At 48.5% G+C, this 20,766-nt stretch overlaps 10 non-coding genes across 10 annotated transcripts; all 10 read left to right on the top strand.

The window, feature by feature from the left end:
• Positions 1 to 44: 44 nt before the first annotated feature.
• On the top strand, positions 45 to 208 carry LOC140390811 (U1 spliceosomal RNA). The gene has a single exon (XR_011934868.1). It is a non-coding gene; the product is annotated as a U1 spliceosomal RNA (small nuclear RNA).
• Positions 209 to 2,128: 1,920 nt separating this feature from the next.
• On the top strand, positions 2,129 to 2,292 carry LOC140390645 (U1 spliceosomal RNA). The gene has a single exon (XR_011934704.1). It is a non-coding gene; the product is annotated as a U1 spliceosomal RNA (small nuclear RNA).
• A 1,943-nt stretch (positions 2,293 to 4,235) lies between these two features.
• LOC140390697 (U1 spliceosomal RNA) lies at positions 4,236 to 4,399 on the top strand. The gene has a single exon (XR_011934755.1). It is a non-coding gene; the product is annotated as a U1 spliceosomal RNA (small nuclear RNA).
• Positions 4,400 to 6,343: 1,944 nt separating this feature from the next.
• LOC140390807 (U1 spliceosomal RNA) lies at positions 6,344 to 6,507 on the top strand. Its single transcript, XR_011934864.1, has one exon. It is a non-coding gene; the product is annotated as a U1 spliceosomal RNA (small nuclear RNA).
• Positions 6,508 to 8,428: 1,921 nt separating this feature from the next.
• LOC140390856 (U1 spliceosomal RNA) lies at positions 8,429 to 8,592 on the top strand. Its single transcript, XR_011934911.1, has one exon. It is a non-coding gene; the product is annotated as a U1 spliceosomal RNA (small nuclear RNA).
• A 1,922-nt stretch (positions 8,593 to 10,514) lies between these two features.
• Positions 10,515 to 10,678, top strand: LOC140390864 (U1 spliceosomal RNA). The gene has a single exon (XR_011934919.1). It is a non-coding gene; the product is annotated as a U1 spliceosomal RNA (small nuclear RNA).
• A 1,923-nt stretch (positions 10,679 to 12,601) lies between these two features.
• Positions 12,602 to 12,765, top strand: LOC140390670 (U1 spliceosomal RNA). Its single transcript, XR_011934728.1, has one exon. It is a non-coding gene; the product is annotated as a U1 spliceosomal RNA (small nuclear RNA).
• Positions 12,766 to 14,708: 1,943 nt separating this feature from the next.
• Positions 14,709 to 14,872, top strand: LOC140390966 (U1 spliceosomal RNA). The gene has a single exon (XR_011934993.1). It is a non-coding gene; the product is annotated as a U1 spliceosomal RNA (small nuclear RNA).
• A 1,922-nt stretch (positions 14,873 to 16,794) lies between these two features.
• LOC140390669 (U1 spliceosomal RNA) lies at positions 16,795 to 16,958 on the top strand. Its single transcript, XR_011934727.1, has one exon. It is a non-coding gene; the product is annotated as a U1 spliceosomal RNA (small nuclear RNA).
• Positions 16,959 to 18,894: 1,936 nt separating this feature from the next.
• LOC140390965 (U1 spliceosomal RNA) lies at positions 18,895 to 19,058 on the top strand. The gene has a single exon (XR_011934992.1). It is a non-coding gene; the product is annotated as a U1 spliceosomal RNA (small nuclear RNA).
• Positions 19,059 to 20,766: the final 1,708 nt, after the last annotated feature.

The raw sequence follows: 20,766 nt of genomic DNA, 5'->3' as shown, positions 1-20,766 counted from the left end.
ATGTGATGTGTGGTGTGGACTGGGAGGGTGTACTGTTTTTAAGCATACTTACCTGGCAGGGGTGAAACCATGATCAAAAAGGTGGTTCGCCCAGGACGAGGCTAGCCCATTGCACTTCGGGTGTGCTGACGCCTGCCGTGTCCCCAAATGCGGGATACTCGACTGCAAAATTTGTGGTAGTGGGGTACTGCGTTCGCGCTCTCCCCTGATTTACGAAACAAAAATAGATTGGTCCTTTTCAGATCGAGCAACCTGTTGGAAGCATCGCCCTAAAAACCTCTCCAGGAGCAAACAACAGGGTAGCATGGTAACACAGTGGTTAGCATAGAACATGCAGTTCAGAATGAGGCCGTTCAGCCCATCCAGTCTGCACCGACCCACTTCAGCCCTCACTTCTATCCTATCCCATTAACCTCTCCTAAACTTTTTTCGACAATGAGGGCAGTTTAGCATGGCCAGTCCACATAACCTGCACTTCTTTGCACTGTGGGAGGACACCGCAGCACCTGGAGGAAACCCACGCAGACTCCGCACAGACAGTGACCCAGCGGCGAATCGAATCTGGCACCCTGGTGCTGTGAAGCCACGGTGCTATCCACTTCTGCTACCGTGCTGCCCTGCAGTTGCTTCACAGCTCCACGATCCCAGGTCCCATTCCCGGCTCTGTGGACTCTGCACATTCTCCAAGTGTCTGCGTGGCTTTCTCCGGTTGCTCCCACAAGTCCCCAAAGGCATGCTGATAGGTAATTTGGACATTCTCAATTCTCCCGCTCTGTACCCGAACAGGCGCCGGATTGTGGCGACTAGTTGTTTTTCACAGTAACTTCATTGCAGTGTTAATGTAAGCCTACTTGTGACGATAATCATTGTTTTTATTACAATCAACATCTTTGTGACTCTCAAATCCTCCTCATCAATTTCTTTCTATCCCCGTTGCAGAAATGTTAACTCAGTGTCGGGTGTGTGTGTTGGGTGATTGTGAGTATCAAGAATGAGTGTGTGTGTGTTTTTCGTGGGGGGCTGGTGTGCTGGGTCTGTGCGTGTCAGATGGGTGTGTGCGAAAGTGGCACATGGTGCAGTGGTTAGCACTGGGACAACGGCGCTGAGGACCCGGGTTTGAATCCTGGCCCAGGGTCACTGTCCGTGTGGAGTTTGCACATTCTCGCCGTGTCTGCGTGGGTTTCACCCCCACAACCCAAAGATGTGCAGGTTAGGTGGATTGGCCATGCTAAATTGCCCCTTAATTTAAAAAAATAACAAAATGATTGGGTGCTCTAAATTTAAAAGAAAAAAATGGGTGCAGGAGGGTCGGGGTAGTGTGTCTGTTTAGGGGCGGCATGGTGGCGCAGTGCTTAGCACTGTTCCCTCACGGCGTCGAAGACCAGAGTTCGATCCAGGCCCCGGGTCATTGTCCATGAGGAGTTTGCACATTTCCCTCAGTGTTTCCATGGGTCTCTCCCTCACAACCCAAAGATGTACAGGCTAGGTGGATTGGCCACATCAAATTGCCAATAAATTGGAACATAAAATGAATTGGGTACTCTAAATTTATTTTTAAACAATATAGTGTGTGAGTGTGTGGTGATGCATGTGGGATGGGGTGCGTGCGTGGGGATGGGGGTGGGGAGCATGTCCCCATGAAGATTAACCTGACCCCGCCCCCAAATAAACCTGCAAACATGCCTCTCAATAAACTGCTCATGACGCTAAAAAACCTCTCCTAGAGACAACAACCAATATCTTCGTGACTCCAAAAACCTCCTCATCAATCTTTCTATTTCTGTGTCAGAAAAGTTAATTGTTTCCTTGCTGAATAAAGATGGACAGACAAAGTTTTGAGAGAGATAGTCTTCATTCCGGAAAACGGTCCATCGTTTGACTGATAGGTAGATAACGGGCGGTTCACTTCCTTTTCAGGCCAATATGCAAATAGCATAGCGGACGTTTTAGGCAATGTGTTTCTTATAGAGAGGTATATTCGACAATTTGTCAAAATCATACAACAGAACTAGTCTAATTCGGTAGAGATAATTGTAAGTAAAGTGACAGTTTGGCCGTGTAAATGCAGTAAGTGTGAGTGAAAGATGTGATGTGTGGTGTGGACTGGGAGGGTGTACTGTTTTTAAGCATACTTACCTGGCAGGGGTGAAACCATGATCAACAAGGTGGTTCGCCCAGGACGAGGCTAGCCCATTGCACTTCGGGTGTGCTGACGCCTGCGATGTCCCCAAATGCGGGATACTCGACTGCAAAATTTGTGGTAGTGGGGGACTGCGTTCGCGCTCTCCCCTGATTTACGGAACTAAAATAGATTGATCCTTTTCTGGTCCTGCAACATGTTGGAAAGATCGCTCTAAAAACCTCTCCCGGAGCCAACAACAGGAGAGCATGGTAACACAGTGGTTAGCACAGAACATACAGTGCAGAATGAGGCCGTTCAGCCCATCCAGTCTGCACCGTCTCACTTCAGCCCTCACTTCTATCCTATCCCCTTAACCCATTAACCTCTCCTAAACTTTTTTCGACAATGAGGGCAGTTTAGCATAGCCAGTCCACATAACCAGCACCTCTTTGCACTGTGGGAGGACACCGCAGCACCTGGAGGAAACCCACGCAGACTCCGCACAGACAGTGACCCAGCAGCGAATCGAATCTGGCACTGTGGCGCTGTGAAGCCACCGTGCTATCCACTTCTGCTACCCTGCTGCCCTGCTGTTGCTTCACAGCTCCACGATCCCAGGTCCCATTCCCGGCTCTGTGGACTCTGCACATTCTCTGCGTGGCTTTCCTTCGGTTGCTCCCACAAGTCCCCAAAGGCATGCTGATAGGTAATTTGGACATTCTCAATTCTCCCGCTCTGTACCCGAACAGGCGCCGGATTTTGGCGACTAGTTGTTTTTCACAGTCACTTCATTGCAGTGTTAATGTAAGCCTACTTGTGACGATAATCATTGTTATTATTACAATCAACATTTATGTGACTCGCAAATCCTCCTCATCAATTTCTTTCTATCCCCGTTGAGGAAATGTTAACTCTGTGTCGGGTGTGTGTGGGTCAGAGGTGTGTGTGTGCGTTGGGGTGATTGTGATTATCAAGAATGAGTGTGCGTGTGTTTTTCGTGGGGGGCTGGTGTGCTGGGTCTGTGCGTGTCAGATGGGTGTGTGCGAAAATGGCACATGGTGCAGTGGTTAGCACTGGGACAACGGCGCTGAGGACCCGGGTTTGAATCCTGGCCCAGGGTCACTGTCCGTGTGGAGTTTGCACATTCTCGCCGTGTCTGCGTGGGTTTCACCCCCACAATCCAAAGATGTGCAGGTTAGGTGGATTGGCCATGCTAAATTGCCCCTTAATTTAAAAAAATAACAAAATGATTGGGTGCTCTAAATTTAAAAGAAAAAAGATGGGTGTAGGAGTGTCGGGGTAGTGTGTCTGTTTAGGGGCGGCATGGTGGCGCAGTGCTTAGCACTGTTCCCTCACGGCGTCGAAGACTAGAGTTCGATCCAGGACCCAGGTCATTGTCCATGAGGAGTTTGCACATTTTCCTCAGTGTTTGCGTGGGTCTCACCCTCACAACCCAAAGATGTACAGGCTAGGTGGATTGGCCACATCAAATTGCCAATAAATTGGAACATAAAATGAATTGGGTACTCTAAATTTATTTTTAAACAATATAGTGTGTGAGTGTGTGGTGATGCATGTGGGATGGGGTGCGTGCGTGGTGATGGGGGTGGGGAGCATGTCCCCATGAAGATTAACCTGACCCACCCCCAAATAAACCTGCAAACATGCCTCTCAATAAACTGCCCATGACGCTAAAAAACCTCTCCTAGAGACAACAACCAATATCTTCGTGACTCCAAAAACCTCCTCATCAATCTTTCTATTTCCGTGTCAGAAAAGTTAATTGTTTCCTTGCTGAACAAAGATGGACAGACAAAGTTTTGAGAGAGAAAGTCTTCATTCCGGAAAACGGTCCATCGTTTGACTGACAGGTAGATAAGGGGCGGTTCACTTCCTTTTAAGGCCAATATGCAAATAGCATAGCGGACGTTTTAGGCAATGTGTTTCTTATAGAGAGGTATATTCGACAATTTGTCAAAATCATACAACAGAACTAGTCTAATTCGGTAGAGATAATTGTAAGTAAAGTGACAGTTTGGCCGTGTAAATGCAGTAAGTGTGAGTGAAAGATGTGATGTGTGGTGTGGACTGGGAGGGGGTACTGTTTTTAAGCATACTTACCTGGCAGGGGTGAGACCATGGTCAACAAGGTGGTTCGCCCAGGACGAGGCTAGCCCATTGCACTTCGGGTGTGCTGACGCCTGCGATGTCCCCAAATGCGGGATACTCGACTGCAAAATTTGTGGTAGTGGGGGACTGCGTTCGCGCTCTCCCCTGATTTACGGAACTAAAATAGATTGATCCTTTTCTGGTCGAGCAACATGTTGGAAAGATCGCTCTAAAAACCTCTCCCGGAGCCAACTACAGGAGAGCATGGTAACACAGTGGTTAGCACAGAACATACAGTGCAGAATGAGGCCGTTCAGCCCATCCAGTCTGCACCGTCTCACTTCAGCCCTCACTTCTATCCTATCCCCTTCACCCATTAACCTCTCCTAAACTTTTTTCGACAATGAGGGCAGTTTAGCATAGCCAGTCCACATAACCAGCACCTCTTTGCACTGTGGGAGGACACCGCAGCACCTGGAGGAAACCCATGCAGACTCCGCACAGACAGTGACCCAGCAGCGAATCGAATCTGGCACCGTGGCGCTGTGAAGCCACCGTGCTATCCACTTCTGCTACCCTGCTGCCCTGCTGTTGCTTCACAGCTCCACGATCCCAGGTCCCATTCCCGGCTCTGTGGACTCTGCACATTCTCTGCGTGGCTTTCCTCCGGTTGCTCCCACAAGTCCCCAAAGGCATGCTGATAGGTAATTTGGACATTCTCAATTCTCCCGCTCTGTACCCGAACAGGCGCCGGATTTTGGCGACTAGTTGTTTTTCACAGTCACTTCATTGCAGTGTTAATGTAAGCCTACTTGTGACGATAATCATTGTTATTATTACAATCAACATTTATGTGACTCGCAAATCCTCCTCATCAATTTCTTTCTATCCCCGTTGAGGAAATGTTAACTCTGTGTCGGGTGTGTGTGTGTCAGAGGTGTGTGTGTGCGTTGGGGTGATTGTGAGTATCAAGAATGAGTGTGCGTGTGTTTTTCGTGGGGGGCTGGTGTGCTGGGTCTGTGCGTGTCAGATGGGTGTGTGCGAAAATGGCACATGGTGCAGTGGTTAGCACTGGGACAACGGCGCTGAGGACCCGGGTTTGAAACCTGGCCCAGGGTCACTGTCCGTGTGGAGTTTGCACATTCTCGCCGTGTCTGCGTGGGTTTCACCCCCACAACCCAAAGATGTGCAGGTTAGGTGGATTGGCCATGCTAAATTGCCCCTTAATTTAAAAAAATAACAAAATGATTGGGTGCTATAAATTTAAAAGAAAAAAGATGGGTGCAGGAGGGTCGGGGTAGTGTGTCTGTTTAGGGGCGGCATGGTGGCGCAGTGCTTAGCACTGTTCCCTCACGGCGTCGAAGACTAGAGTTCGATCCAGGACCCAGGTCATTGTCCATGAGGAGTTTGCACATTTTCCTCAGTGTTTGCGTGGGTCTCACCCTCACAACCCAAAGATGTACAGGCTAGGTGGATTGGCCACATCAAATTGCCAATAAATTGGAACATAAAATGAATTGGGTACTCTAAATTTATTTTTAAACAATATAGTGTGTGAGTGTGTGGTGATGCATGTGGGATGGGGTGCGTGCGTGGGGATGGGGGTGGGGAGCATGTCCCCATGAAGATTAACCTGACCCCACCCCCAAATAAACCTGCAAACATGCCTCTCAATAAACTGCTCATGACGCTAAAAAAACTCTCCTAGAGACAACAACCAATATCTTCGTGACTCCAAAAACCTCCTCATCAATCTTTCTATTTCCGTGTCAGAAAAGTTAATTGTTTCCTTGCTGAACAAAGATGGACAGACAAAGTTTTGAGAGAGAAAGTCTTCATTCCGGAAAACGGTCCATCGTTTGACTGACAGGTAGATAAGGGGCGGTTCACTTCCTTTTAAGGCCAATATGCAAATAGCATAGCGGACGTTTTAGGCAATGTGTTTCTTATAGAGAGGTATGTTCGACAATTTGTCAAAATCATACAACAGAACTAGTCTAATTCGGTAGAGATAATTGTAAGTAAAGTGACAGTTTGGCCGTGTAAATGCAGTAAGTGTGAGTGAAAGATGTGATGTGTGGTGTGGACTGGGTGGGTGTACTGTTTTTAAGCATATTTACCTGGCAGGGGTGAAACCATGATCAAAAAGGTGGTTCGCCCAGGACGAGGCTAGCCCATTGCACTTCGGCTGTGCTGACGCCTGCGATGTCCCCAAATGCGGGATACTCGACTGCAAAATTTGTGGTAGTGGGGGACTGCGTTCGCCCACTCCCCTGATTTACGAAACAAAAATAGATTGATCCTTTTCAGATCGAGCAACCTGTTGGAAGCATCGCCCTAAAAACCTCTCCAGGAGCCAACAACAGGGTAGCATGGTAACACAGTGGTTAGCAGAGAACATGCAGTTCAGAATGAGGCCGTTCAGCCCATCCAGTCTGCACCGACCCACTTCAGCCCTCACTTCTATCCTATCCCATTAACCTCTCCTAAACTTTTTTCGACAATGAGGGCAGTTTAGCATGGCCAGTCCACATAACCTGCACTTCTTTGCACTGTGGGAGGACACCGCAGCACCTGGAGGAAACCCACGAAGACTCCGCACAGACAGTGACCCAGCGGCGAATCGAATCTGGCACCTGGTGCTGTGAAGCCACGGTGCTATCCACTTCTGCTACCGTGCTGCCCTGCAGTTGCTTCACAGCTCCACGATCCCAGGTCCCATTCCCGGCTCTGTGGACGCTGCACATTCTCCACGTGTCTGCGTGGCTTTCCTCCGGTTGCTCCCACAAGTCCCCAAAGGCATGCTGATAGGTAATTTGGACATTCTCAATTCTCCCGCTCTGTACCCGAACAGGCGCCGGATTGTGGCGACTAGTTGTTTTTCACAGTAACTTCATTGCAGTGTTAATGTAAGCCTACTTGTGACGATAATCATTGTTTTTATTACAATCAACATCTTTGTGACTCTCAAATCCTCCTCATCAATTTCTTTCTATCCCCGTTGCAGAAATGTTAACTCAGTGTCGGGTGTGTGTGTTGGGTGATTGTGAGTATCAAGAATGAGTGTGTGTGTGTTTTTCGTGGGGGGCTGGTGTGCTGGGTCTGTGCGTGTCAGATGGGTGTGTGCGAAAGTGGCACATGGTGCAGTGGTTAGCACTGGGACAACGGCGCTGAGGACCCGGGTTTGAATCCTGGCCCAGGGTCACTGTCCGTGTGGAGTTTGCACATTCTCGCCGTGTCTGCGTGGGTTTCACCCCCACAACCCAAAGATGTGCAGGTTAGGTGGATTGGCCATGCTAAATTGCCCCTTAATTTAAAAAAATAACAAAATGATTGGGTGCTCTAAATTTAAAAGAAAAAAGATGGGTGCAGGAGGGTCGGGGTAGTGTGTCTGTTTAGGGACGGCATGGTGGCGCAGTGCTTAGCACTGTTCCCTCACGGCGTCGAAGACCAGAGTTCGATCCAGGCCCCGGGTCATTGTCCATGAGGAGTTTGCACATTTCCCTCAGTGTTTGCGTGGGTCTCACCCTCACAACCCAAAGATGTACAGGCTAGGTGGATTGGCCACATCAAATTGCCAATAAATTGGAACATAAAATGAATTTGGTACTCTAAATTTATTTTTAAACAATATAGTGTGTGAGTGTGTGGTGATGCATGTGGGATGGGGTGCGTGCGTGGGGATGGGGGTGGGGAGCATGTCCCCATGAAGATTAACCTGACCCCGCCCCCAAATAAACCTGCAAACATGCCTCTCAAGAAACTGCTCATGACGCTAAAAAACCTCTCCTAGAGACAACAACCAATATCTTCGTGACTCCAAAAACCTCCTCATCAATCTTTCTATTTCCGTGTCAGAAAAGTTAATTGTTTCCTTGCTGAACAAAGATGGAGAGACAAAGTTTTGAGAGAGAAAGTCTTCATTCCGGAAAACGGTCCATCGTTTGACTGACAGGTAGATAAGGGGCGGTTCACTTCCTTTTAAGGCCAATATGCAAATAGCATAGCGGATGTTTTCGGCAATGTGTTTCTTATAGAGAGGTATATTCGACAATTTGTCAAAATCATACAACAGAACTAGTCTAATTCGGTAGAGATAATTGTAAGTAAAGTGACAGTTTGGCCGTGTAAATGCAGTAAGTGTGAGTGAAAGATGTGATGTGTGGTGTGGACTGGGAGGGTGTACTGTTTTTATGCATAATTAACTGGCAGGGGTGAAACCATGATCAAAAAGGTGGTTCGCTGAGGACGAGGCCAGCCCATTGCACTTCGGGTGTGCTGACGCCTGCGATGTCCCCAAATGCGGGATGCTCGACTGCAAAGTTTGTGGTAGTGGGGGACTGCGTTCGCGCTCTCCCCTGATTTACGAAAGTGAAATAGATTGATCATTTTCAGATCGAGAAACCTGTTGGAAGCATCGCCCTAAAAACCTCTCCAGGAGCCAACAACAGGGTAGCATGGTAACACAGTGGTTAGCATAGAACATGCAGTTCAGAATGAGGCCGTTCAGCCCATCCAGTCTGCACCGACCCACTTCAGCCCTCACTTCTATTCTATCCCATTAACCTCTCCTAAACTTTTTTCGTCAATGAGGGCAGTTTAGCATGGCCAGTCCACATAACCTGCACTTCTTTGCACTGTGGGAGGACACCGCAGCACCTGGAGGAAACCCACGCAGACTCTGCACAGACAGGGACACAGCGGCGAATCGAATCTGGCACCCTGGTGCTGTGAAGCCACCGTGCTATCCACTTCTGCTACCGTGCTGCCCTGCAGTTGCTTCACAGCTCCACGATCCCAGGTCCCATTCCCGGCTCTGTGGACTCCGCACATTCTCCACGTGTCTGCGTGGCTTTCCTCCGGTTGCTCCCACAAGTCCCCAAAGGCATGCTGATAGGTAATTTGGACATTCTCAATTCTCCCGCTCTGTACCCGAACAGGCGCCGGATTGTGGCGACTAGTTGTTTTTCACAGTAACTTCATTGCAGTGTTAATGTAAGCCTACTTGTGACGATAATCATTGTTTTTATTACAATCAACATCTTTGTGACTCTCAAATCCTCCTCATCAATTTCTTTCTATCCCCGTTGCAGAAATGTTAACTCAGTGTCGGGTGTGTGTGTTGGGTGATTGTGAGTATCAAGAATGAGTGTGTGTGTGTTTTTCGTGGGGGGCTGGTGTGCTGGGTCTGTGCGTGTCAGATGGGTGTGTGCGAAAGTGGCACATGGTGCAGTGGTTAGCACTGGGACAACGGCGCTGAGGACCCGGGTTTGAATCCTGGCCCAGGGTCACTGTCCGTGTGGAGTTTGCACATTCTCGCCGTGCCTGCGTGGGTTTCACCCCCACAACCCAAAGATGTGCAGGTTAGGTGGATTGGCCATGCTAAATTGCCCCTTAATTTAAAAAAATAACAAAATGATTGGGTGCTCTAAATTTAAAAGAAAAAAGATGGGTGCAGGAGGGTCGGGGTAGTGTGTCTGTTTAGGGGCGGCATGGTGGCGCAGTGCTTAGCACTGTTCCCTCACGGCGTCGAAGACCAGAGTTCGATCCAGGCCCCGGGTCATTGTCCATGAGGAGTTTGCACATTTCCCTCAGTGTTTGCGTGGGTCTCACCCTCACAACCCAAAGATGTACAGGCTAGGTGGATTGGCCACATCAAATTGCCAATAAATTGGAACATAAAATGAATTTGGTACTCTAAATTTATTTTTAAACAATATAGTGTGTGAGTGTGTGGTGATGCATGTGGGATGGGGTGCGTGCGTGGGGATGGGGGTGGGGAGCATGTCCCCATGAAGATTAACCTGACCCCGCCCCCAAATAAACCTGCAAACATGCCTCTCAAGAAACTGCTCATGACGCTAAAAAACCTCTCCTAGAGACAACAACCAATATCTTCGTGACTCCAAAAACCTCCTCATCAATCTTTCTATTTCCGTGTCAGAAAAGTTAATTGTTTCCTTGCTGAACAAAGATGGAGAGACAAAGTTTTGAGAGAGAAAGTCTTCATTCCGGAAAACGGTCCATCGTTTGACTGACAGGTAGATAAGGGGCGGTTCACTTCCTTTTAAGGCCAATATGCAAATAGCATAGCGGATGTTTTCGGCAATGTGTTTCTTATAGAGAGGTATATTCGACAATTTGTCAAAATCATACAACAGAACTAGTCTAATTCGGTAGAGATAATTGTAAGTAAAGTGACAGTTTGGCCGTGTAAATGCAGTAAGTGTGAGTGAAAGATGTGATGTGTGGTGTGGACTGGGAGGGTGTACTGTTTTTATGCATAATTAACTGGCAGGGGTGAAACCATGATCAAAAAGATGGTTCGCGGAGGACGAGGCCAGCCCATTGCACTTCGGGTGTGCTGACGCCTGCGATGTCCCCAAATGCGGGATGCTCGACTGCAAAGTTTGTGGTAGTGGGGGACTGCGTTCGCGCTCTCCCCTGATTTACGAAAGTGAAATAGATTGATCATTTTCAGATCGAGAAACCTGTTGGAAGCATCGCCCTAAAAACCTCTCCAGGAGCCAACAACAGGGTAGCATGGTAACACAGTGGTTAGCATAGAACATGCAGTTCAGAATGAGGCCGTTCAGCCCATCCAGTCTGCACCGACCCACTTCAGCCCTCACTTCTATCCTATCCCATTAACCTCTCCTAAACTTTTTTCGTCAATGAGGGCAGTTTAGCATGGCCAGTCCACATAACCTGCACTTCTTTGCACTGTGGGAGGACACCGCAGCACCTGGAGGAAACCCACGCAGACTCCGCACAGACAGGGACACAGCGGCGAATCGAATCTGGCACCCTGGTGCTGTGAAGCCACCGTGCTATCCACTTCTGCTACCGTGCTGCCCTGCAGTTGCTTCACAGCTCCACGATCCCAGGTCCCATTCCCGTCTCTGTGGACTCCGCACATTCTCCACGTGTCTGCGTGGCTTTCCTCCGGTTGCTCCCACAAGTCCCCAAAGGCATGCTGATAGGTAATTTGGACATTCTCAATTCTCCCGCTCTGTACCCGAACAGGCGCCGGATTGTGGCGACTAGTTGTTTTTCACAGTAACTTCATTGCAGTGTTAATGTAAGCCTACTTGTGACGATAATCATTGTTTTTATTACAATCAACATCTTTGTGACTCTCAAATCCTCCTCATCAATTTCTTTCTATCCCCGTTGCAGAAATGTTAACTCAGTGTCGGGTGTGTGTGTTGGGTGATTGTGAGTATCAAGAATGAGTGTGTGTGTGTTTTTCGTGGGGGGCTGGTGTGCTGGGTCTGTGCGTGTCAGATGGGTGTGTGCGAAAGTGGCACATGGTGCAGTGGTTAGCACTGGGACAACGGCGCTGAGAACCCGGGTTTGAATCCTGGCCCAGGGTCACTGTCCGTGTGGAGTTTGCACATTCTCGCCGTGTCTGCGTGGGTTTCACCCCCACAACCCAAAAGATGTGCAGGTTAGGTGGATTGGCCATGCTAAATTGCCCCTTAATTTAAAAAAATAACAAAATGATTGGGTGCTCTAAATTTAAAAGAAAAAAGATGGGTGCAGGAGGGTCGGGGTAGTGTGTCTGTTTAGGGGCGGCATGGTGGCGCAGTGCTTAGCACTGTTCCCTCACGGCGTCGAAGACCAGAGTTCGATCCAGGCCCCGGGTCATTGTCCATGAGGAGTTTGCACATTTTCCTCAGTGTTTGCGTGGGTCTCACCCTCACAACCCAAAGATGTACAGGCTAGGTGGGTTGGCCACATCAAATTGCCAATAAATTGGAACATAAAATGAATTGGGTACTCTAAATTTATTTTTAAACAATATAGTGTGTGAGTGTGTGGTGATGCATGTGGGATGGGGTGCGTGCGTGGGGATGGGGGTGGGGAGCATGTCCCCATGAAGATTAACCTGACCCCGCCCCCAAATAAACCTGCAAACATGCCTCTCAATAAACTGCTCATGACGCTAAAAAACCTCTCCTAGAGACAACAACCAATATCTTCGTGACTCCAAAAACCTCCTCATCAATCTTTCTATTTCTGTGTCAGAAAAGTTAATTGTTTCCTTGCTGAATAAAGATGGACAGACAAAATTTTGAGAGAGATAGTCTTCATTCCGGAAAACGGTCCATCGTTTGACTGATAGGTAGATAAGGGGCGGTTCACTTCCTTTTAAGGCCAATATGCAAATAGCATAGCGGACGTTTTAGGCAATGTGTTTCTTATAGAGAGGTATATTCGACAATTTGTCAAAATCATACAACAGAACTAGTCTAATTCGGTAGAGATAATTGTAAGTAAAGTGACAGTTTGGCCGTGTAAATGCAGTAAGTGTGAGTGAAAGATGTGATGTGTGGTGTGGACTGGGAGGGTGTACTGTTTTTAAGCATACTTACCTGGCAGGGGTGAAATCATGATCAACAAGGTGGTTCGCCCAGGACGAGGCTAGCCCATTGCACTTCGGGTGTGCTGACGCCTGCGATGTCCCCAAATGCGGGATACTCGACTGCAAAATTTGTGGTAGTGGGGGACTGCGTTCGCGCTCTCCCCTGATTTACGGAACTAAAATAGATTGATCCTTTTCTGGTCGAGCAACATGTTGGAAAGATCGCTCTAAAAACCTCTTCCGGAGCCAACAACAGGAGAGCATGGTAACACAGTGGTTAGCACAGAACATACAGTGCAGAATGAGGCCGTTCAGCCCATCCAGTCTGCACCGTCTCACTTCAGCCCTCACTTCTATCCTATCCCCTTAACCCATTAACCTCTCCAAAACTTTTTTCGACAATGAGGGCAGTTTAGCATAGCCAGTCCACATATCCAGCACCTCTTTGCACCGTGGGAGGACACCGCAGCACTGGAGGAAACCCACGCAGACTCCGCACAGACAGTGACCCAGCAGCGAATCGAATCTGGCACCGTGGCGCTGTGAAGCCACCGTGCTATCCACTTTTGCTACCCTGCTGCCCTGCTGTTGCTTCACAGCTCCACGGTCCCAGGTCCCATTCCCGGCTCTGTGGACTCTGCACATTCTCTGCATGGCTTTCCTCCGGTTGCTCCCACAAGTCCCCAAAGGCATGCTGATAGGTAATTTGGACATTCTCAATTCTCCCGCTCTGTACCCGAACAGGCGCCGGATTTTGGCGACTAGTTGTTTTTCACAGTCACTTCATTGCAGTGTTAATGTAAGCCTACTTGTGACGATAATCATTGTTATTATTACAATCAACATTTATGTGACTCGCAAATCCTCCTCATCAATTTCTTTCTATCCCCGTTGAGGAAATGTTAACTCTGTGTCGGGTGTGTGTGTGTCAGAGGTGTGTGTGTGCGTTGGGGTGATTGTGAGTATCAAGAATGAGTGTGCGTGTGTTTTTCGTGGGGGGCTGGTGTGCTGGGTCTGTGCGTGTCAGATGGGTGTGTGCGAAAATGGCACATGGTGCAGTGGTTAGCACTGGGACAACGGCGCTGAGGACCCGGGTTTGAATCCTGGCCCAGGGTCACTGTCCGTGTGGAGTTTGCACATTCTCGCCGTGTCTGCGTGGGTTTCACCCCCACAACCCAAAGATGTGCAGGTTAGGTGGATTGGCCATGCTAAATTGCCCCTTAATTAAAAAAAATAACAAAATGATTGGGTGCTCTAAATTTAAAAGAAAAAAGATGGGTGTAGGAGTGTCGGGGTAGTGTGTCTGTTTAGGGGCGGCATGGTGGCGCAGTGCTTAGCACTGTTCCCTCACGGCGTCGAAGACTAGAGTTCGATCCAGGACCCAGGTCATTGTCCATGAGGAGTTTGCACATTTTCCTCAGTGTTTGCGTGGGTCTCACCCTCACAACCCAAAGATGTACAGGCTAGGTGGATTGGCCACATCAAATTGCCAATAAATTGGAACATAAAATGAATTGGGTACTCTAAATTTATTTTTAAACAATATAGTGTGTGAGTGTGTGGTGATGCATGTGGGATGGGGTGCGTGCGTGGGGATGGGGGTGGGGAGCATGTCCCCATGAAGATTAACCTGACCCCACCCCCAAATAAACCTACAAACATGCCTCTCAATAAACTGCTCATGACGCTAAAAAACCTCTCCTAGAGACAACAACCAATATCTTCGTGACTCCAAAAACCTCCTCATCAATCTTTCTATTTCCGTGTCAGAAAAGTTAATTGTTTCCTTGCTGAACAAAGATGGACAGACAAAGTTTTGAGAGAGAAAGTCTTCATTCCGGAAAACGGTCCATCGTTTGACTGACAGGTAGATAAGGGGCGGTTCACTTCCTTTTAAGGCCAATATGCAAATAGCATAGCGGACGTTTTAGGCAATGTGTTTCTTATAGAGAGGTATGTTCGACAATTTGTCAAAATCATACAACAGAACTAGTCTAATTCGGTAGAGATAATTGTAAGTAAAGTGACAGTTTGGCCGTGTAAATGCAGTAAGTGTGAGTGAAAGATGTGATGTGTGGTGTGGACTGGGAGGGTGTACTGTTTTTAAGCATACTTACCTGGCAGGGGTGAAACCATGATCAAAAAGGTGGTTCGCCCAGGACGAGGCTAGCCCATTGCACTTCGGGTGTGCTGACGCCTGCGATGTCCCCAAATGCGGGATACTCGACTGCAAAATTTGTGGTAGTGGGGGACTGCGTTCGCGCTCTCCCCTGATTTACGAAACAAAAATAGATTGATCCTTTTCAGATCGAGCAACCTGTTGGAAGCATCGCCCTAAAAACCTCTCCAGGAGCCAACAACAGGGTAGCATGGTAACACAGTGGTTAGCATAGAACATGCAGTTCAGAATGAGGCCGTTCAGCCCATCCAGTCTGCACCGACCCACTTCAGCCCTCACTTCTATCCTATCCCATTAACCTCTCCTAAACTTTTTTCGACAATGAGGGCAGTTTAGCATGGCCAGTCCACATAACCTGCACTTCTTTGCACTGTGGGAGGACACCGCAGCACCTGGAGGAAACCCACGCAGACTCCGCACAGACAGTGACCCAGCGGCGAATCGAATCTGGCACATTGGTGCTGTGAAGCCACGGTGCTATCCACTTCTGCTACCGTGCTGCCCTGCAGTTGCTTCACAGCTCCACGATCCCAGGTCCCATTCCCGGCTCTGTGGACTCTGCACATTCTCCACGTGTCTGCGTGGCTTTCCTCCGGTTGCTCCCACAAGTCCCCAAAGGCATGCTGATAGGTAATTTGGACATTCTCAATTCTCCCGCTCTGTACCCGAACAGGCGCCGGATTGTGGCGACTAGTTGTTTTTCACAGTAACTTCATTGCAGTGTTAATGTAAGCCTACTTGTGACGATAATCATTGTTTTTATTACAATCAACATCTTTGTGACTCTCAAATCCTCCTCATCAATTTCTTTCTATCCCCGTTGCAGAAATGTTAACTCAGTGTCGGGTGTGTGTGTTGGGTGATTGTGAGTATCAAGAATGAGTGTGTGTGTGTTTTTCGTGGGGGGCTGGTGTGCTGGGTCTGTGCGTGTCAGATGGGTGTGTGCGAAAGTGGCACATGGTGCAGTGGTTAGCACTGGGACAACGGCGCTGAGAACCCGGGTTTGAATCCTGGCCCAGGGTCACTGTCCGTGTGGAGTTTGCACATTCTCGCCGTGTCTGCGTGGGTTTCACCCCCACAACCCAAAGATGTGCAGGTTAGGTGGATTGGCCATGCTAAATTGCCCCTTAATTTAAAAAAATAACAAAATGATTGGGTGCTCTAAATTTAAAAGAAAAAAGATGGGTGCAGGAGGGTCGGGGTAGTGTGTCTGTTTAGGGGCGGCATGGTGGCGCAGTGCTTAGCACTGTTCCCTCACGGCGTCGAAGACCAGAGTTCGATCCAGGCCCCGGGCCATTGTCCATGAGGAGTTTGCACATTTTCCTCAGTGTTTGCGTGGGTCTCACCCTCACAACCCAAAGATGTACAGGCTAGGTGGATTGGCCACATCAAATTGCCAATAAATTGGAACATAAAATGAATTGGGTACTCTAAATTTATTTTTAAACAATATAGTGTGTGAGTGTGTGGTGATGCATGTGGGATGGGATGCGTGCGTGGGGATGGGGGTGGGGAGCATGTCCCCATGAAGATTAACCTGACCCCGCCCCCAAATAAACCTGCAAACATGCCTCTCAATAAACTGCTCATGACGCTAAAAAACCTCTCCGAGAGACAACAACCAATGTCTTCGTGACTCCAAAAACCTCCTCATCAATCTTTCTATTTCTGTGTCAGAAAAGTTAATTGTTTCCTTGCTGAATAAAGATGGACAGACAAAATTTTGAGAGAGATAGTCTTCATTCCGGAAAACGGTCCATCGTTTGACTGATAGGTAGATAAGGGGCGGTTCACTTCCTTTTCAGGCCAATATGCAAATAGCATAGCGGACGTTTTAGGCAATGTGTTTCTTATAGAGAGGTATATTCGACAATTTGTCAAAATCATACAACAGAACTAGTCTAATTCGGTAGAGATAATTGTAAGTAAAGTGACAGTTTGGCCGTGTAAATGCAGTAAGTGTGAGTGAAAGATGTGATGTGTGGTGTGGACTGGGAGGGTGTACTGTTTTTAAGCATACTTACCTGGCAGGGGTGAAATCATGATCAACAAGGTGGTTCGCCCAGGACGAGGCTAGCCCATTGCACTTCGGGTGTGCTGACGCCTGCGATGTCCCCAAATGCGGGATACTCGACTGCAAAATTTGTGGTAGTGGGGGACTGCGTTCGCGCTCTCCCCTGATTTACGGAACTAAAATAGATTGATCCTTTTCTGGTCGAGCAACATGTTGGAAAGATCGCTCTAAAAACCTCTTCCGGAGCCAACAACAGGAGAGCATGGTAACACAGTGGTTAGCACAGAACATACAGTGCAGAATGAGGCCGTTCAGCCCATCCAGTCTGCACCGTCTCACTTCAGCCCTCACTTCTATCCTATCCCCTTAACCCATTAACCTCTCCAAAACTTTTTTCGACAATGAGGGCAGTTTAGCATAGCCAGTCCACATATCCAGCACCTCTTTGCACTGTGGGAGGACACCGCAGCACCTGGAGGAAACCCACGCAGACTCCGCACAGACAGTGACCCAGCAGCGAATCGAATCTGGCACCGTGGCGCTGTGAAGCCACCGTGCTATCCACTTTTGCTACCCTGCTGCCCTGCTGTTGCTTCACAGCTCCACGGTCCCAGGTCCCATTCCCGGCTCTGTGGACTCTGCACATTCTCTGCATGGCTTTCCTCCGGTTGCTCCCACAAGTCCCCAAAGGCATGCTGATAGGTAATTTGGACATTCTCAATTCTCCCGCTCTGTACCCGAACAGGCGCCGGATTTTGGCGACTAGTTGTTTTTCACAGTCACTTCATTGCAGTGTTAATGTAAGCCTACTTGTGACGATAATCATTGTTATTATTACAATCAACATTTATGTGACTCGCAAATCCTCCTCATCAATTTCTTTCTATCCCCGTTGAGGAAATGTTAACTCTGTGTCGGGTGTGTGTGTGTCAGAGGTGTGTGTGTGCGTTGGGGTGATTGTGAGTATCAAGAATGAGTGTGCGTGTGTTTTTCGTGGGGGGCTGGTGTGCTGGGTCTGTGCGTGTCAGATGGGTGTGTGCGAAAATGGCACATGGTGCAGTGGTTAGCACTGGGACAACGGCGCTGAGGACCCGGGTTTGAATCCTGGCCCAGGGTCACAGTCCGTGTGGAGTTTGCACATTCTCGCCGTGTCTGCGTGGGTTTCACCCCCACAACCCAAAGATGTGCAGGTTAGGTGGATTGGCCATGCTAAATTGCCCCTTAATTTAAAAAAATAACAAAATGATTGGGTTCTCTAAATTTAAAAGAAAAAAGATGGGTGTAGGAGTGTCGGGGTAGTGTGTCTGTTTAGGGGCGGCATGGTGGCGCAGTGCTTAGCACTGTTCCCTCACGGCGTCGAAGACTAGAGTTCGATCCAGGACCCAGGTCATTGTCCATGAGGAGTTTGCACATTTTCCTCAGTGTTTGCGTGGGTCTCACCCTCACAACCCAAAGATGTACAGGCTAGGTGGATTGGCCACATCAAATTGCCAATAAATTGGAACATAAAATGAATTGGGTACTCTAAATTTATTTTTAAACAATATAGTGTGTGGTGATGCATGTGGGATGGGGTGCGTGCGTGGGGATGGGGGTGGGGAGCATGTCCCCATGAAGATTAACCTGACCCCACCCCCAAATAAACCTACAAACATGCCTCTCAATAAACTGCTCATGACGCTAAAAAACCTCTCCTAGAGACAACAACCAATATCTTCGTGACTCCAAAAACCTCCTCATCAATCTTTCTATTTCCGTGTCAGAAAAGTTAATTGTTTCCTTGCTGAACAAAGATGGACAGACAAAGTTTTGAGAGAGAAAGTCTTCATTCCGGAAAACGGTCCATCGTTTGACTGACAGGTAGATAAGGGGCGGTTCACTTCCTTTTAAGGCCAATATGCAAATAGCATAGCGGTCGTTTTAGGCAATGTGTTTCTTATAGAGAGGTATGTTCGACAATTTGTCAAAATCATACAACAGAACTAGTCTAATTCGGTAGAGATAATTGTAAGTAAAGTGACAGTTTGGCCGTGTAAATGCAGTAAGTGTGAGTGAAAGATGTGATGTGTGGTGTGGACTGGGAGGGTGTACTGTTTTTAAGCATACTTACCTGGCAGGGGTGAAACCATGATCAAAAAGGTGGTTCGCCCAGGACGAGGCTAGCCCATTGCACTTCGGGTGTGCTGACGCCTGCGATGTCCCCAAATGCGGGATACTCGACTGCAAAATTTGTGGTAGTGGGGGACTGCGTTCGCGCTCTCCCCTGATTTACGGAACTAAAATAGATTGATCCTTTTCTGGTCGAGCAACATGTTGGAAAGATCGCTCTAAAAACCTCTCCCGGAGCCAACAACAGGAGAGCATGGTAACACAGTGGTTAGCACAGAGCATACAGTGCAGAATGAGGCGGTTCAGCCCATCCAGTCTGCACCGTCTCACTTCAGCCCTCACTTCTATCCTATCCCCTTAACCCATTAACCTCTCCTAAACTTTTTTCGACAAAGAGGGCAGTTTAGCATAGCCAGTCCACATAACCAGCACCTCGTTGCACTGTGGAAGGACACCGCAGCACGTGGAGGAAACCCACGCAGACTCCGCACAGACAGTGACCCAGCAGCGAATCGAATCTGGCACCGTGGCGCTGTGAAGCCACCGTGCTATCCACTTCTGCTACCCTGCCGTTCAGCCCATCCAGTCTGCACCGTCTCACTTCAGCCCTCACTTCTATCCTATCCCCTTAACCCATTAACCTCTCCTAAACTTTTTTCGACAAAGAGGGCAGTTTAGCATAGCCAGTCCACATAACCAGCACCTCTTTGCACTGTGGAAGGACACCGCAGCACCTGGAGGAAATCCACGCAGACTCCGCACAGACAGTGACCCAGCAGCGAATCGAATCTGGCACCGTGGCGCTGTGAAGCCACCGTGCTATCCACTTCTGCTACCCTGCTGCCCTGCTGTTGCTTCACAGCTCCACGATCCCAGGTCCCATTCCCGGCTCTGTGGACTCTGCACATTCTCTGCGTGGCTTTCCTCCGGTTGCTCCCACAAGTCCCCAAAGGCATGCTGAAAGGTAATTTGGACATTCTCAATTCTCCCGCTCTGTACCCGAACAGGCGCCGGATTGTGGCGACTAGTTGTTTTTCGCAGTAACTACATTGCAGTGTTAATGTAAGCCTACTTGTGACGATAATCATTGTTATTATTACAATCAACATTTATGTGACTCGCAAATCCTCCTCATCAATTTCTTTCTATCCCCGTTGAGGAAATGTTAACTCTGTGTCGGGTGTGTGTGTGTCAGAGGTGTGTGTGCGTTGGGGTGATTGTGAGTATCAAGAATGAGTGTGCGTGTGTTTTTCGTGGGGGGCTGGTGTGCTGGGTCTGTGCGTGTCAGATGGGTGTGTGTGAAAATGGCACATGGTGCAGTGGTTAGCACTGGGACAACGGCGCTGAGGACCCGGGTTTGAATCCTGGCCCAGGGTCACTGTCCGTGTGGAGTTTGCACATTCACGCCGTGTCTGCGTGGGTTTCACCCCCACAACCCAAAGATGTGCAGGTTAGGTGGATTGGCCATGCTAAATTGCCCCTTAATTTAAAAAAATAACAAAATGATTGGGTGCTCTAAATTTAAAAGAAAAAAGATGGGTGTAGGAGTGTCGGGGTAGTGTGTCTGTTTAGGGGCGGCATGGTGGCGCAGTGCTTAGCACTGTTCCCTCACGGCGTCGAAGACTAGAGTTCGATCCAGGACCCAGGTCATTGTCCATAAGGAGTTTGCACATTTTCCTCAGTGTTTGCGTGGGTCTCACCCTCACAACCCAAAGATGTACAGGCTAGGTGGATTGGCCACATCAAATTGCCAATAAATTGGAACATAAAATGAATTGGGTACTCTAAATTTATTTTTAAACAATATAGTGTGTGGTGATGCATGTGGGATGGGGTGCGTGCGTGGGGATGGGGGTGGGGAGCAT

Source organism: Scyliorhinus torazame, chromosome 14 (assembly GCF_047496885.1).
Source record: "Scyliorhinus torazame isolate Kashiwa2021f chromosome 14, sScyTor2.1, whole genome shotgun sequence".
NCBI lineage: Eukaryota > Metazoa > Chordata > Chondrichthyes > Carcharhiniformes > Scyliorhinidae > Scyliorhinus > Scyliorhinus torazame.
This window is presented reverse-complemented; position numbering and strand designations above follow the sequence as displayed.